Source organism: Macrobrachium nipponense, chromosome 7 (assembly GCF_015104395.2).
Source record: "Macrobrachium nipponense isolate FS-2020 chromosome 7, ASM1510439v2, whole genome shotgun sequence".
NCBI lineage: Eukaryota > Metazoa > Arthropoda > Malacostraca > Decapoda > Palaemonidae > Macrobrachium > Macrobrachium nipponense.
In genome coordinates, this window is record NC_061109.1 from 21,693,078 (window position 1) to 21,709,744 (window position 16,667).

The following is a 16,667-nucleotide window of genomic DNA, read 5'->3' on the forward strand; positions in this document are numbered from 1 at the left end:
CCGATTCGGTAGTCCCTAGTTCGATTCCCCGCTCTGCCAACGTGGAATCAGAGGAATGTTTTTCTGGTGATTAGGAATTTATTTCTCGATATAATGTGGTTCGGATCCCACAATAAGCTGCAGGTCCCGTTGCCAGGTAACCAATTGGTTCCTGGCCACGTAAAAATATCTAATCCTTCGGGCCAGCCCTAGCAGAGCTGTTCATCAGCTTCTCAGTGGTCTGGTTAAGCTAAGAAATACTTAAATCCATCTGACGTTCCTTAATCCTCTCCTAATAATTGTTTCAGAGTGCAAATTCTTTGAGGTTTTCATCTGATATACCTCGTAACTCAATTTCCCATTCAACGCTGAATGACCTTATAGGTCCTATAGCTCTTGGTCTTAGGCCTGAATTTTATATTCGATTGCATTCCTGGTGGAGTTGGAAACCTCTCACGCGGGATGAATGGATAGCTGTTCCTGACTTGGTGGTGTGTCAAGATGGCGGAGATTTCCAGATTCGGTGGTATCATTTCCTTTTAGATTGGGTAGTCTCTGCACTGATAGTGATATTTGGTCAATTGTGGCTCTCAACTTATGCACTCAGTTGCAGCCTCTGTTGAATTGTCAAAGCTATGGCCTTAACTTTAGATGCTGCCCTGTGGTACCTCATTTTTGTTAGAAATCTCGAAAACCTCGAGTTCTCTCTCAAATAGGGAGTTTTGTGGCCGTGTTCCTCAGTTCCACAGTATTCTCTTGTGTGCAGAGGAAGTCAAAGACAAGAAACACAAGAAGGCACGACGCTGTTAAGAGTATAAAATAACCGTAGGCAGCTTACGTTTTCTTAGAGTATAAAGAAGCTTATCTCACACAGAATAGTTATTTTATGGAATTACGTCATTTTGAGAGGAGAAATGGAATAACAGATTCTCAAGTTTTTTTGTTTTTTTTATGGTAGTGAGGTCTGTATGTGATTTATCTGGTGAGTTGTGGCTTGCTCTAGCTCGCGCCAGTTTGTTGCAGCTGGTTTTAATATATATATGATACATATATATATATATATATATATATATATATATATATATATGTATATACTTGCATACATACATACATACATATATATATATATATATATATATATATATATATATATATATATATGATAATTTCGTGTCAAAATAGTCTTGTTACAAGACAAACTTTCTCCATATGTACAGACTAATGACGCTATTATACTTAGCATAGAAATAAACGAAGGAAAATAAAAGAATACTTGAGAAATCTAGTTTTACAGAAAGGAATACAGGAAGGCGAATCAGAAAATCTTTTGCGTTGCTGGCAATGAGTAAATAATTCGAAGCAAAGCATTAGGAGAAAAGTCGGCAAGAGAAAAACTTATTAGGATTGGGTAAATGAATGTGAAAGAGGAATTGGGGAGGAGCCGAGATACTAGGATGCCTTCTGGGAGGGGATTATCTCACACTAATACTTTCACTCTGTTAACAGAGTCTCTAAAAAGGATGAACCATACGTCTTCGTATTACGGGGGACAGAGTGGTGAAGTTTGTGTTGGAGTACTTTACGTGCTTCTGATGGTATTTCTTAGTAGGTGTATTAAGTAGTTAATGTCTTGGAATTTCATGCTCTGTTAGGGGAACGGTTTAATTAATATATGCATATATATATATATATATATATATATATATATATATATATATATTTGTATTTGTATTTATATTATATCTACATATATATTTTTATATAAATATACACAAACACACATACACACACACACACACCAATAAGTGTGGTGTAATCTAATAAATTTCTCTCACGTTTGCGTTCATTAACGCGTATTAGCGTCAGTGCCAAACAATTTTACGCTAATTACCTGTAAATCCTTTGAATGGAGGTAAAAGCAGAGAGATTAACAAGGTAAATGAGGTCGGACAAATCCTGCATCCAGAGAAGTCTCTCTCTCTCTCTCTCTCTCTCTCTCTCTCTCTCTCTCTCTCTCTCTCTCTCTCTCTCTCTCTCTCAGGCTTTGTGTTCTCATAGCAAACTGGGAACAAAAATTCCCCCGTTCCGCTCCTGTGTGTGTGTCTGTGTGTCTGTGTTCAAGCGTGTAGAAATTCAGTGTCTTAATGGTTACACAATCTTGGGTACCTGGGTTTCAGAAATGTCAAATGTCTGCAGTTTTCTGGGCAACATCTGCTCACATCAGTTTGAAATACCCTTAACTACAGAATAACCGAGTTCTTTTTCTTCTTCTTCTTCTTCAGAAATAGAATTCTATTACTCGATAGTTAAGGTATTTGGTTCTTATGTGAGCAGATGTTGCCCAGAAATGAAACTGGATGAGGTGGAGTCAACAACTAATTCAAGGGAGTTTGGCAGATGACATTATGCTACATTTAATTATGAGTCGTTATTTCGAAATTCAAAGCTTAGTGTAATCTGAGGCCTGGTTCCCAGCCAAAGCATTGAGAGTACGAACAAAGACCTATTGAAAACAAGTAAAAAATGCGTCGAACTTTCTTCGTCGTAATCGAGTTTTCTGTACAGCATATGTATAATGCTGTTTGAGTCGCGGCACATGAAACTTTCAGTCACGGACCGGTGAAATGCTCGCCTTTAGCGTTGCCAGACGTACGATCATGCCTAACTTTAACTTTGAATGAAATAAAAAACTATTGAGGCTAGAGGGCTACAATTTGGTATGTTTTATGATCGGAGGGTGGATGATCAACATGCCAATTTGCAGCCTTCTAGCCTCAGTAGGTTTTAAGATCTGCTGGGGGACAGAAAAAACTGCGGACGGACAGGTAAAACCTTTTCAATAGTTTTCTTTTGCAGAAAGCTAAAAAAAAAACGACCAATCAAGTTTTCGCCGAGAAAAGTGACTGCGACAAGAGGTTTTATTTTCTTCACAGGATATTTTGATGTATTTCTTTACCTGTGATTGTGTAATTTCGTGTCGTGTTGCTGTTATTGCGATCGTAATTATTCTGTAGATTAAGGTTATACGTCTTTCAAGGAAAGAATTTTGGAAAGCGTAACAAAGATATTCTCATGCTCGGATTCCATTTTGTTTTTAAAATCGCTTTTAAAATGGTCCTGGTTTTCTTAGGTGAGGATATATATATGTATATATTATATATACGTATATATATATATTATATATATACTATATATATATATATATATATCTAATATATAGTTATATATATATATATATATATAATACATATATATATATATATATATTATATAATAGTTGATGGAAGAATTGCATCCAGGTGGGTCCTTAAAAACCCATTTATTATACTGCTTCAAAACAAAACACAAGGTTTGATTTCCGATCTAAAAGAAACCAAGTGTTAAGATACAAATATAAAGTGTTAATCGTTTTGTTGGTCCCCCCCACCCCCCCCCCCCTTTTTTTTTAGCTCCAAAATGAAACCTTGTGTTTTGAAACGTTTTAAGAGCCACCTGAAGCCTACTTCCTGCAACTCAGAAAAACGTTCGTGGCTAAAAGGTTCTGGGTTTATATAAACGTGTCTCTCCTCCTCCTCCTCCTCCTCCTCCTCCTCCTCCTCCTCTTCCTCTTCGGCGCTTCGTCTATTCGCGTTTCCACCCCAGAAACATTTTCGGCCACTTGTTGATCTTTCCTCGTCAAGGGTCTCTCTCTCTCTCTCTCTCTCTCTCTCTCTCTCTCTCTCTCTCTCTCTGCTCGAGGTCACTGAGGATTTCCTCTTAGCAGCCTGCCTTATTTCATTCTCGGGGAAGAGAGAGAGAGAGAGAGAGAGAGAGAGAGAGAGAGAGAGAGAGAGAGAGGGCAAGTGTGTAATTACAGGGGACCTTGCACTCTTGAACTTGAGAATATTAATTGGTACCGGTTGTTACTTTCGCTGGCTCGCATTCTTCTCGTCTTTTCTGTATGATACACACACACACACACACACACACACACACACACACACATATATATTATATATATATATATATATATATATATATATATATAATATATATGTGTGTGTGTATTTGTATGCATACTATTTATACACACTCACACACCACACACACACACACACACATATATATATTATATATTAATTAGATTATACTAGATTACTATATATATAAGATAATATATATATATTAGATAGTTATATGATATATATTATATACCTCAGCATATAAGTTACCTGTATATGTACACAGATATGTATGTTTGTTTGTTTGTGTTAATTACTGGGAGGTTTTTACATTGATTTAGCACTATAAAATGCTTTATTCCGGTCATCAGAAGTTTTTTTATAAGATAAATTTCTATTGACCTCAATGGATTGTGTTGCAAGTTCTATTATAAAATCCTTTTCCCTGAGAGATTTGCAACTTTATTATTTTGTGTAGAAACAGACCTTCATTCGTCCCAAAAATTATTTTCAAAATTTGTCTGATTCAAAAGTTAAAGCAAGAATAAAATGTTTTGAAAGAGACAACGTCAGTGGGCGTTATTCCCTCCTAGTGGGAATCAATTGTGCGTTTTTTTCCCTTAGATATTAGTTTATTTCCTGGCAGGTTATCGTTTATATTAACAATGCGTTATCCGACCTCCAGCTTACTCGGGAAGCGTTTAAGATTTTCCCCTCACATATAATTTGTAAAGATTATATTCCTAACTTGACGTAAATTAAAACGTTCTGTCAAATAGAGCCTTGTTTCACCAACGAGAATTAAAATTGATACACCATGTTTTATTAGAAATCATTTTTCTGCACTGTTTAACATGCACATTATTTATGTTTTACGTCTTCATTCTAATAAATAAATCGAAAATCTCCTCTCCTAAAATTCCTGCATCTTTAACTCAACACGAAACACCTTTTTCAGACCTTTTTAGGCTCTCCGTAGACCTTTCCTAGCCCCCCCTCCCTCAGCAACAACAACGACAACAAAATATTTTGTAGGCTTACTCCCCAAGTAAGCGAAAATTCTCCCAGTCAAGGCTATTTGAATCTGAGATGAATTTAATTTGTCAAATTTGTCAAACATACCTGGTGTTATTAATTAACCTGCGTTGGTAAAATCCTCTTTGGTTTATTCATCCTCTTATGAGATGATTCCCATGTGTAATCCATTTATATATATAATATATATATATATATATATATATATATATATATATATATACTATATATTTGTGTGTGTATATATATATTCTATATATATATATATAATATATAATATATTATTAGATATATTATATATATTATATATATATAATATATATATATAATTATATTCTGGAAGAGAATTATGTATGCAAAGCCAATATTCTGTGCCTTTATAGACTTGGAGAAAGCGTATTATTCAGTATGAAAAGATGGAATGTGGAGAGTGGCAGAACACTATGGTATACCACTGAAAGTGATAAGGATACTAAAGAACTGGTACCAAGGTGTGTGCAGCTGTGTACAGCTGGATGAACAACAAAGTGACTGGTTCCTAGTTGGAAATGGGCTAAGACAGGGATGTGTTATGTCACCCACCTTGTTTAAGGTATATATTGACCACATAATGAGAAGAGTGATGGAGAATGAAAACAGAGGGGCTAGTATTGGTGGAGAAGTTTTTATGGATTTGGACTTTGCTGATGATGTTGCATTGGTTGCTGATACGTGGCTGGTGCTGGTAGGTATGGTAATGAGGATGGAGACAGAGACACAGAATTTTGGCTTGAACATCAGCACAAAGAAGAGCGAGATCATGGTTGTGAGTAAGGATGACGATTGGGTGCACATGAAAGATATGACAATCAGAGAACAGGAACTCAAACAAATTGAGAAGTTTGTTTACTTGGGAAGTAAGGTAACAGCAGACGGAGGCTAATTGAAGATATACAAAGAAGAAAACTAGGAGCAGCAAGAGCTTTTGAGGTTCTGAGAAAAAACGTTTGGTCAAGGCATGAGATCAGCTTGAAAACTAAGATGCGAATATTCAATGCACTAGTACTACCAGTCCTGATGTATGGTTCGTCCACCTGGGCACTGACCAGAACAGAGGAGAGAAGGTTGGAAGCTTTTGAGATGAAGCTGCTGTGAAGGATACTTGGCATTAAATGGGATGATTATGTTAGAAATGAAGACATCAGGATGAGATTGAGGCAAAGGCCAGTCAGTACCAGGTTGAAGAGGGGAAGGCTGAAATGGTTTGGACATGTTGAGAGGATGGATGGGAATAGAGACCCCAGGAGAGCACTGAGAGCAGACAAATAGGAAGAAGACCGCTGGGTAGACCAAAAACGAGGTGGATAGACATAATTGTCAGGGATCTTGAGGATGAAATCCAAAACCTAGAGGAAGCAAGGGAAATGGCTCGGGATAGAGACAGATGGAGAGGAACTGTATCAGCCTTGTGCCACTGGCCAGTGGGGGGAAGATAAATGAAAGTGAAAAATGAAATACATAATTACCGATTTTACGGTTTTTATATCATAATAGTATACTGTTCGATTACTGTAAAAGACATTCATACATACATACATACTATACATATATATATATATATAATATATATATATATATATATATATATATATATATATATATATATATATATATATATATATATATATATATATATATATATATATATATATCTATGTTTGTATGCGTTCAGTATGTTACTGGTCGCCAGGAGATAAATTACTCAAATTGTGCATTGTTAACGGAACCAAAAATATTTCACTTTCTCATAATAGAATTTTCACCAGATACCAAAACAATAATTTATTTTCAGAAAATGGTTATCCACTACTATTCCTTTGTTCAGTCCCGTCCCATGCATGTCACCTCTGATCCAGATTTCCATCCATTAAGGAAATGGAAGACATGCGTCATGGCAGAATGGACCTCGTACCTGGTTTAAGTCCTCCTCCTCCTCCTCCTCCTCCTCCCTCGTGGGAAATGAATATTTCATTTCGACGTCGGTGAAATGAGCTGGCTGTTTATTATATAGCCCGTGTTATCAGGCAAATGTCCCCGTATTACACAGGTGAAGGCGAGCTGTCCTTAGTTCCTCGCTGGGAAAGTCTGGCGGGTGGATCTCATGATGTATCTCTCCGTGAGAATGTTTGTCCATCTTTTCGTCCGGCTTGTGAGGCTTAACTCTTGGGCATTACTTGAGATTCTTCGCAGCGTCCCTTCGGCCCCTTAGCTGCAACCCCTTCCATTCCTTTTACTCTATCTCCGTTCATTTTCTCTTTCTTACATCTTACTTTCCAAGCTCCTAATGACTGGTTCATGGTGGAACTGCGAGGCTGCTCCTCCTTTACACCTTTCAAACATTTTAATACTGTCATTTTCCGTTTCAGCACTGAATGGCCTCGTAGGTCCCAGCGCTTGGTCTTTGGCCTAAATTCAGTGTTCAATTCAATTGATCGCTTAACGTGTCACGGCAGCTCTTCCTATACAGTTTAAGCGAATTTAGTCAAATCTTAGAGAAAGTTAGATTCTTATGAAAGTGTGTATTGGAAGGAAGACAATCTATGCTTTTTTCGTGTCTCATAGTCTGTCTATCTGTCTGTGCTTGGTTATATGTCTTTTTGTAAATAGACAATTAATAAGCTTAGCCATAACGTGAAGTAGAAGACACTAACTCTAAATATTTGGCATGCTTGCGCTATTAATAAAACCCTTACAGTTGACAACAAGGTTGGTAACCTTGGTAATCTGCCACCAGGGATATAAGGTAGGGTGGGGGTGGGGCTGTGGGGAGGTGGGCCAATTGTCTACCTTAGAAATATAAGCAATAGGCTGAGAAGGGCTCTTTTTGTTATATACTTGCTTTTCTTTCCTGCTTTTTCCATGTTATTTTCTTTTCATTTTGTTTTGATTCTATTGTTTTTATGATACGGTCATGTTGTTTGAAGTATTTATAGTCACTTGATATTAATTGGATTGATATTTTTGTGAATAATGTAAAGAAGTTCACTTATTTTACCTTCCCACAGGTACGCTGATCCTGACTGACGTCGTGACGTCATCTTTGTTGATAAATCAGAAGGTAAACACCCTTAATTTGTAACATTTTCTATATTCTAAAAATCTGGTTTTATGTCTTTCCTGTGATTAAATGCTATTTTGTCGAAGCCGGGGTTTTTAAGGAAGTATCAAAGTGATTTGATCCACTAAGGCGTAATAGTGAATGATGTTTATACCGTGGTATATATAGCACTCTTGACCATTGTTTTCCTCTGCGTATAAATCTTGCATTTAATTTTATAAAAACAAAATACTGATCCAGTCAGGTTTATGTTTTGTAATATAGACGACGCAGACGCTTGAACTGCATATTGCTTCGCTTGTCTAAGGCGAAAGCGTCCTTTCACCACAGCGAGAGAATGAGACCGAAGCGGTTGCTTTCAAATGGATCGCGTTGTCTGTTTGGGCGTCTTCTGTTGCGCCCCAGATCGAGTCGTCACAACCGCCTCCAGGAGATGGACGACCGGATGCGTTTGCTATGATGGAAACGGCGATTGCATTGTGTTGTTATCAAAGCCAGGCAGGCTGTCACTGGATGTAATCTGTGATTATGGAGGGATGTCTCTGAGAGGAAATTACATTTACAATTGGGATTGAACTCTGGACCATAATAGATTTAACGTATTTTCATTTCACTTAAAACGTTATGTATTTTAAGTACAGTATATTGTAACTCTAAAGCACAAGAGGTTTATCTCTCCAAGTACAGAAGCTGGTTATTGAAGGGTGAGAGGAGATGAACGCGTAATGTGAACTTATTTGAGAAATTTGGGCCAGACAACACTGTGGATTCGCCTCCTTCTCTAAGCCACACAAATATATATATATATATATATATATATTATATATATATATATATATATATGAAATAATAATAAAGATAAATCGATACACGAACGTATCCTGTTGTAATCAAGACGACAAACTCCAAATGCGAAAGGTACTTTTTGTTTCTAGAGAAATGTTTGAACTCGACGCGAGGAATCAGGGTAATTTTTGTTGACTCTCTCTCTCTCTCTCTCTCTCTCTCTCTCTCTCTCTCTCTCTCTCTCTCTCTCTCTCATCGACCCCCTGATGAGAAAGGAACACTCTGGGAAGGTTCTCGCCAACCCTTTGTGCCTCTGTTGACTTTACACTGAGTTAATGTTGTAGAGAGAGAGAGAGGACGGAAGAAATGGGGAATTGGAGGATGTATGTATGGAGAGGGAGAGAGAAAAAGGAGAGGGAGGACTGAAGGATGTATGTACAGAGAGAGAGAGAGAGAGAGAGAAAGAGGAATTGGAAAGGATGGTGTGTATGGAGAGGAGAAGAGAAAAAAAGAAAAGGAGGGGACTGGAAGATGTATGTTACAGAGAGAGAGAGAAGGAAGAGGAGGAGAGAGGAGGAGACGTGTGAGGTTATGGTTCCATCAAAATATATCCTAACATAATTAAAATCGTAAGTGCTATGGCGAGAGCATCCTCTCTCTCTCTCTCTCTCTCTCTCTCTCTCTCTCTCTCTCTCTCTCTCTCTAATTCTCGTTGAACTGCACCATTTTGCTTTGTATGAATAGGGATGGAAGCTTTAGTGTATATGTATTAGTATATCAGGTGTAATTATACAAAACACGTGTAATTATTCTCTTACCTACTTTCATCATTACGAGTGTGGTTGTAAGATCAGTATGTATTCAGCCATACGCAGTAGAAAAAAAAAAACAACTATACTACGCACGCTTCGCCTAATTCCACTGTCCATTTATTACCATTAACCTTTTCACTATTCCGCTCATAAACTGGACCGGCTAAAGGCTTCGTTCATTACGGCAACGCAATCGTTCGTCAGGAAACGGCACCTGGTCCGCGGGATGAGTCATTTTGGAATTGGTTCCGCATTTCCCCAGAGGTCTGCTGCTGGTGTGCCATTTGTTTGCGGTGCTGAATGACTCCCTTTAAAAGAAAAATATTTTGTTTTTTTTATTTTCTAAGGGGCAGGCAGCCTGATTACTAATATATTTTGTGTGTGTGTGCGTGTGTATTGCGGTGTGAAGCATGTGGGTGTGAGTGCGTGTTGTGGGTTTTGTAATCTCTCTCTCCTCTCTCTCTCTCTTTCTCTCTCTCTCTATATATATATATATATATATATATATATATATATAATATATATGTATATGTATATATACATACATATACATATACATATAAAATTTTATTCGAGCTACAAATGTCCTTTAATATCTAATTCGCTCTACCTCGGAATTAATATATTTTTCATATCTGTAAGCCGAAGGGGAATTTTTTAGTTGATAATAATTTCGTCTCTCGTAGGTTCGAACCATCGCCCAGCGGACAGAGAGAAATCCGGACAAAGTTCGACCGTGATTTGGAAGGTTGGAGTCGGTAAAAACTTATAACCTCACTTGTCAGCGAATCAATAACGTCATTGCGTCCTGATTTCTTCCTGTCCGCTGGGCGGTGGTTCGAACCCACGAGAGGACGAAATTATTATCAACTAAAAAATTCATCCGTTCGGTTTACTATATGAAAATATATTATTAATTCCGAGGTAGAGCGAATTAGATATTGAAGGACATTTATAGCTCGAATAATTTTATATGATCACGGTTATGTGATAATCATTGATATATATATATATATATATATATAATATATATATATATATATATGTGTGTGTGTGTGTGTGTGTGTGTTTTAGCTCTCTCTCTTCTCGTCTTCTCCCTCCCTCCTCTCTCTCTCGTCTCTCTCTCTCTCTGTGAGTGTGTGACCGTGAATGATTTAATCTGCATCTGCATCATTTAATGCCTGTCACCCATTTGACTGAAGTCAATGAAATCTCGGCACATCTTCACTCTTAGAAAAGACATATCCCTTTAGTCACTTTCTATATAATTTCTGTCTCTGGCAGTAGACAGAGAGACAGACAGACAAAACAAACAAACAGACAGGGGAAGGAGGAGATTAGCTCCAGTACCCTCGAATGGAGCTGAGCCAATCTCGGGAAAGTGCATTGCTGCTAATCCCGTTGCATGAATGAGTGAGTGAATGGCTGGAGTAGTAATTCTCCTCCAGTGGGCGAAATGCCTTCACGACGTTCACGATTGAATTGAAGGAGCTTGACGGAATTGCAGATGGAGGGAAAATTCCGGCGTTTAGTAGATATTCGTGCATCGTTTTCGCTTTCTCGGGGAGTAAGTCTACAAACTGTTTTGTTGTTGTTGTTGTTCTTGTTGGGGGGTAGGAAAGCCTAAAATGGCCTGAAGAAGGTGTTTCGCGTTGAGTTAAAGATACCGGGATTTTAGGATAGGAGATTTACGCTTTATTTATTAGAATGAAAACGTAAAAAATAAATAACTGAATGTTATACAGTATACAAACATTAATTGTAATAAGATATAGCGTATTTATTTTAATTTTCGTTGGTGAAACAAGGTTCTATTTGACCATAGATTTCATCACTCGCCCCCAATTAAGCTGAAGGTCGGATCAAGCCTTGTTTCATTTGCAATAAATAATTGTGAAGTATTGAAAAAATTGGGGAGAATTACATTGCAAAAGAAATCTGTAAGTAAGGAAGCTGCCGCTTTCTGTCATTTGTTATTGGTAAGGGATAAGAATTGGCACTAACTGACACTCAGTAAGCATTCGTGAGTTTATTCAGAAGGTTATTACAGTGAAAAATTGAATTACTTTGCAAAAGAAATTTGTATGTAAAGAAGATGAAAACTGGTACAAACTGGCACTCAATGAATCTGTAAGAATTTATTCACACTTTTAAAGAAAAATTTAAATTACTTTCCAAACGAAACTTGTATGTAAAGAAGTTAGCAGTTTTAGATAATGATAAGGGATGAAAACTGACACTAAGTGGTACTCAATAAATATTTATGAGTGTATTCCGACTTATTAAAAGGAAAAAAAAAAAGAAACTGCATTGCAACCGAAATCTGTATAGAACTAAGTTGCCTCTTTATGTTATTGGCAAAGGGAACTTTTATTATTGGTAAGGGATGAGAATTGGCAACTGGAGAACTTGGGTCATCTTGACGCAACCTTAAGTGGCTGGGACATTGCTGTGTCGAGCCTCAAAAGCTGGTGTTGTATATTTGTATTACAGAATCATTCAGCATCTTACTTTAATGGGCGTTATGTCTGTCGGACCGTCTGTCATTCAACCACGGCCAAATGGATGGTCCGATGGGTATGAAACTTGGCAGGGTTATAGTGGGGACCCTTGAAATGGTTTATAATGGGGTTTCATCCTACCTTCCCTACCACCCCCTCCGAAGGGGGTGTGGGTGAGAGGGGATTCCCTGAAACGGAGCTGGTTCTGCCCGTGAAACGGGGCTAGTTATGCCCGTAGACTTAGTTACTTTTACAAATTTATCATACATATCTGTATACATATGTTTGCTAGTAACTGCAAATGCATGGAACCCTGATGCTTTTTATTTTCTTGAATTTAAAGGGGTATAAATTTTTGGGGGCCAAAATCAAATTTTTAAAACAAGAACCTCAACAAGATTATTCCTGAATGACTTCAACGGAAATATCCTTAATTGCATAATGACTTCCGTAATTATTTGGGGACTGTGCACAGATGTTGCAATTATCCACACTTAATTAATGGAATTTCCTTCTTGAAGAGAGAGAGAGAGAGAGAGAGAGAGAGAGAGAGAGAGAGAGAGAGAGGCGGGGGGTGGGGGGGAATTATTTATGATTAGTAATTTTCGCAGGACAATAAATAAGTTCAGAGAGAGAGAGAGAGAGAGAGAGAGAGAGAGAGAGAGAGAGAGAGATTATTTATGATTAGTAATAAATAAGTTGAGAGAGAGATAGCATTCTTTATTCATGACCCGTTTTTCCTAAATGGATAATGTTTTTTGTCTCAACACTTGACACGTGATGTAATATTCAGTGAGTGTTAGAGATGTGGTTTAATAGGGAATCTCTCTCTCTCTCTCTCTCTCTCTCTCTCTCTCTCTCTCTCTCTCTCTCTCTCTCTCTTTATTGGTGATGATTTGATGATGTGACATTTTTAGGAATACCTGTTATACTTTGGAAGTCTCTCTCTCTCTCTCTCTCTCTCTCTCTCTCTCTCTCTCTCTCTCTCTCTCTCTCAATTTATTTACTCTCCTGCGAAAATTGCTAGTCGTAGTTATAGACCTATCGTAAATCATTTCTCTCTCTCTCTCTCTCTCTCTCTCTCTCTCTCTCCTCTCTCTCTCTCTCTCTCTCAAGAAGTCCAAGTTCAGTAATACCTAGTTTATCTGGTGAGCCTTGGGACTTGAATAGGAATTTCAAACACATATATCAACCCCAGAATAAGTAATTCTCTCACCACCTACGCAGCCTTTGTCGTATTGCTTCAACTAATGAACTCTTTGCCGGCACCAAACATCTATTTTCTTGCTGGCTGAGCCAATTCCTCTTCGTCTGGATTCTCACGCAGGGATATCGCTCTCTGTAAGATAAATTGGGCTGAAAATGAATAGTTCTTTTTTTCCTGTAGATCGTGTTTCAGGAATTCCGTTTATGAAAGTATTGTGATCACTGCATTACTGAACTGTCTAATGTAACTAGATTCATCTAGTTTCACGAAAAGGCCGAATGTATAGTATTACCAGTTCACAATTAGCATCTTTTTTTTTTATGAAAGTTTATAGAGAAAACAGTTAGCAGCTTCACCCGTTAGACTTGGCTGTTCACCTCCTCTTTCTCAAACAAATCTAATCAATTCGTATTCGTCTGAATCCCGTATTTTGCTAAAAAACGAAAGAATACGCAATTAAAAGCACAGTAGAAATATTGAAACCAAGACAGAAACAGACATGACTCAAGAAAAGTTAAAATGAAAGCACACATGTGCGAAATGCAGAGTTCACAAGTGGTGCTTAGACTGCAAAGAGGCATGCGAATCAAAGCTAGGTAGTCTCAGTGTCTGTCTCTCCTGTCACCAGGAACAGGAGGAGACAGCGAAACTGAGGAGAGAAGTAGAAGAATGAGTAAAGATTCATTTCTTAGTCTGAATTTTCTGGTGCGGAAAACATTTGTCGAAAGTATGCAAGTTTTGTGTCTGTGTGTGAGGTGGTTGTTTTATTCCAAGGAAATGAAACAGGCTTTTCATTCTTTACGAAGAGAATAATACAGATAAAAGGGCAGTTCTTCTTCACCTACCCAGAGCATCCTGACGTTTTGACACGATGATCTCCGATGCTCTTATTGCAGTACGAACTCAGATTGAGCTGCTCTAAACCCAGCTGAGAGAGAGAGAGAGAGAGAGAGAGAGAGAGAGAGATATTAATGTTCGAACATTAGTTTGTCTGCATTATTTTCTCACATATGTTCAAAAGTTCTCAGGTGAGGATAAAATGCAAATGGAATTTTTAACTTGCTGCTAAATCCGGAGACCACCTCCCCCCCTCCCCTCCATACATCTTCAGGTAAAATTCCGAGGCTCCAGTTGCAAAAGATCCCAACTGGATTTCCTTGCAGCGCCCGTGATGGGAGAATTCTAATTATTTCTTTATAATTGAGATAATTATCACTGTGTTGCTAATACCATTTTAAGCTGCTCAACAAATATGATAGCTGTTTATTTCGTCTCATGACACATTCGATACGAGATATCTGTAATCCTCAATCATTAATTGTCGCATGTTAAGAGAAATAGACATAAATTTGAATTAATGGTTCATAAATAAGAGCTGAATTTCGTGACACGTGACTCGATTCCGCCCATGGAGGTCAAGGTTATACAAAGCTGCAAAACGAGAGAAATTAGTGCTTGAGGCAGGGAACCGGATTTGCTGCTGACAGCTTTTCTGCAGGCTCATATGGTATGCCATAATGATTCCTTGACACGAACATACACACACACTCTCTCTCTCTCTCTCTCTCTCTCTCTCTCTCTCTCTCATCTCTCTCTCTCTCTCTCTCTCTCTTTCAAAAGACGGTTCGTTGATGTAAAATTATAGAATGGTACATCTTTAATTAAGACCTCTCTCTCTCTCTCTCTCTCTCTCTCTCTCTCTCTCTCTCTCTACGGACGAAACGATTCGTTGGTGATGTAAAATTTTAGATGGATTCATGCTTTCATTAAGTAGTCTCTCTCTCTCTCTCTCTCTCCTCTCTCTCTCTCTCTCTCTCTCTCTCTCTTACTGTCGATCTAAAATTGTTCCTTTCATATCGGGTTGAAAAAGCGCTTCCTTTCTATTCGAGCAGCCGAATAATTCCCATACGAGTGAGTCCATAATGTCACGGTTTCTGTAGTCGACTTGTGATGTGCTCTTCGTGGAATGCAAAAAAAAAAAAAAAAAAAAAAAAGAAAAAAAAAAGTGAAACACGGTTTTTGTTTCGTAAGTGAAATTCCGGCGTTTTTTTTAATATAGTTTTTGATTGTCGGAAAGACAATTACGGGAACTTTAATTTTAAAACAATAACTTTGATCGAACGTGATATCCTAGGTTATTTAGTGACGTCAACTGAGAATTATTGGATTTTTAATTTCATATTCGTTGCATTTATTTATTTATTTATTTATTTATTTATTTATTTATTTATTTGCGCTAACGAAGATCGCAATTATCTACTGTATGGAAAGTTTTATTGACGGGTTTCAGGAAGAGCTGAACGATTGGTATTGTCTCCGACTAATTAGTCCAGAGATTCCCATTACCATAATCTTTTCATTCTTGTTGAAAAAGTTTTTTTTTTTTCCGAAAAGAAATAAACTTCTCCCTTTTAGTTGACCTCTCATAACCTTATTTATTTATTTATTTATTTATTTATTTATTTATTTATTTATTTATTTATTTATTTATTTATTTATTTATTTATTTATCATTTAATATTTATTTTATTTATTTATTTATTTATTTATAATTGTTTAATTTAATTAATTAATTAATTTATCTATTTAATTATTAATTTATTTATCTCCGTCTATCTGTCTCTATCTAAATATTGATTTATTTATTAATTTGCTTTTTTATATATATATTTTTTAACTAAAACCGTCGAGTTACGCCCTTAAAAAAAAACCGTTTTTGGGCGTCGAAAATGATTTCAGTGACCCTCTAAATAAAATGAAGGCGAACACGAAGAGAGATCTGCGAAAACCTGTTTATGTGTAAATAACTCTTGCAACATGTTTCGCGAGAGTTATATTTTTTGTTTTCAATGACGACAAACACCGCGTCGTGTCGGGTACGAAAGCGAGTAATTGGCCAACTGTCACAGATTCAGTGTACGAACAGAATATAGAATATATAGACTGTCTCTTTGTATTCTGCGTCGTTTTCCGATTCATTTCGCAAATGGCCCAATGTATTGTTATTAAATTTCGCCGGTTACACGTAATTGTATTTGTTCTGGCCGGTTCCTGGATGCACTGGTGCACATTGAAACTGTGGCATCAATTTAAAAGGCGGAGTGGATTGGAATATAGAGTTTAGGCCAAAGGTCAAGCGCTGGGACCTACTAGGTCGTTCAGAGCTGAAAGGGAAATTGAGAGTATAAAGGTTTGAATGGAGTAACAGGAGGAAGGACCCCGCAGTTGCACTATGAAACAGGTAGGGAGTGAGATGGAAGATAGAGAATACGAACGGAGGTTCAGTAAAAGGAATGAAAGGGGCTGTAG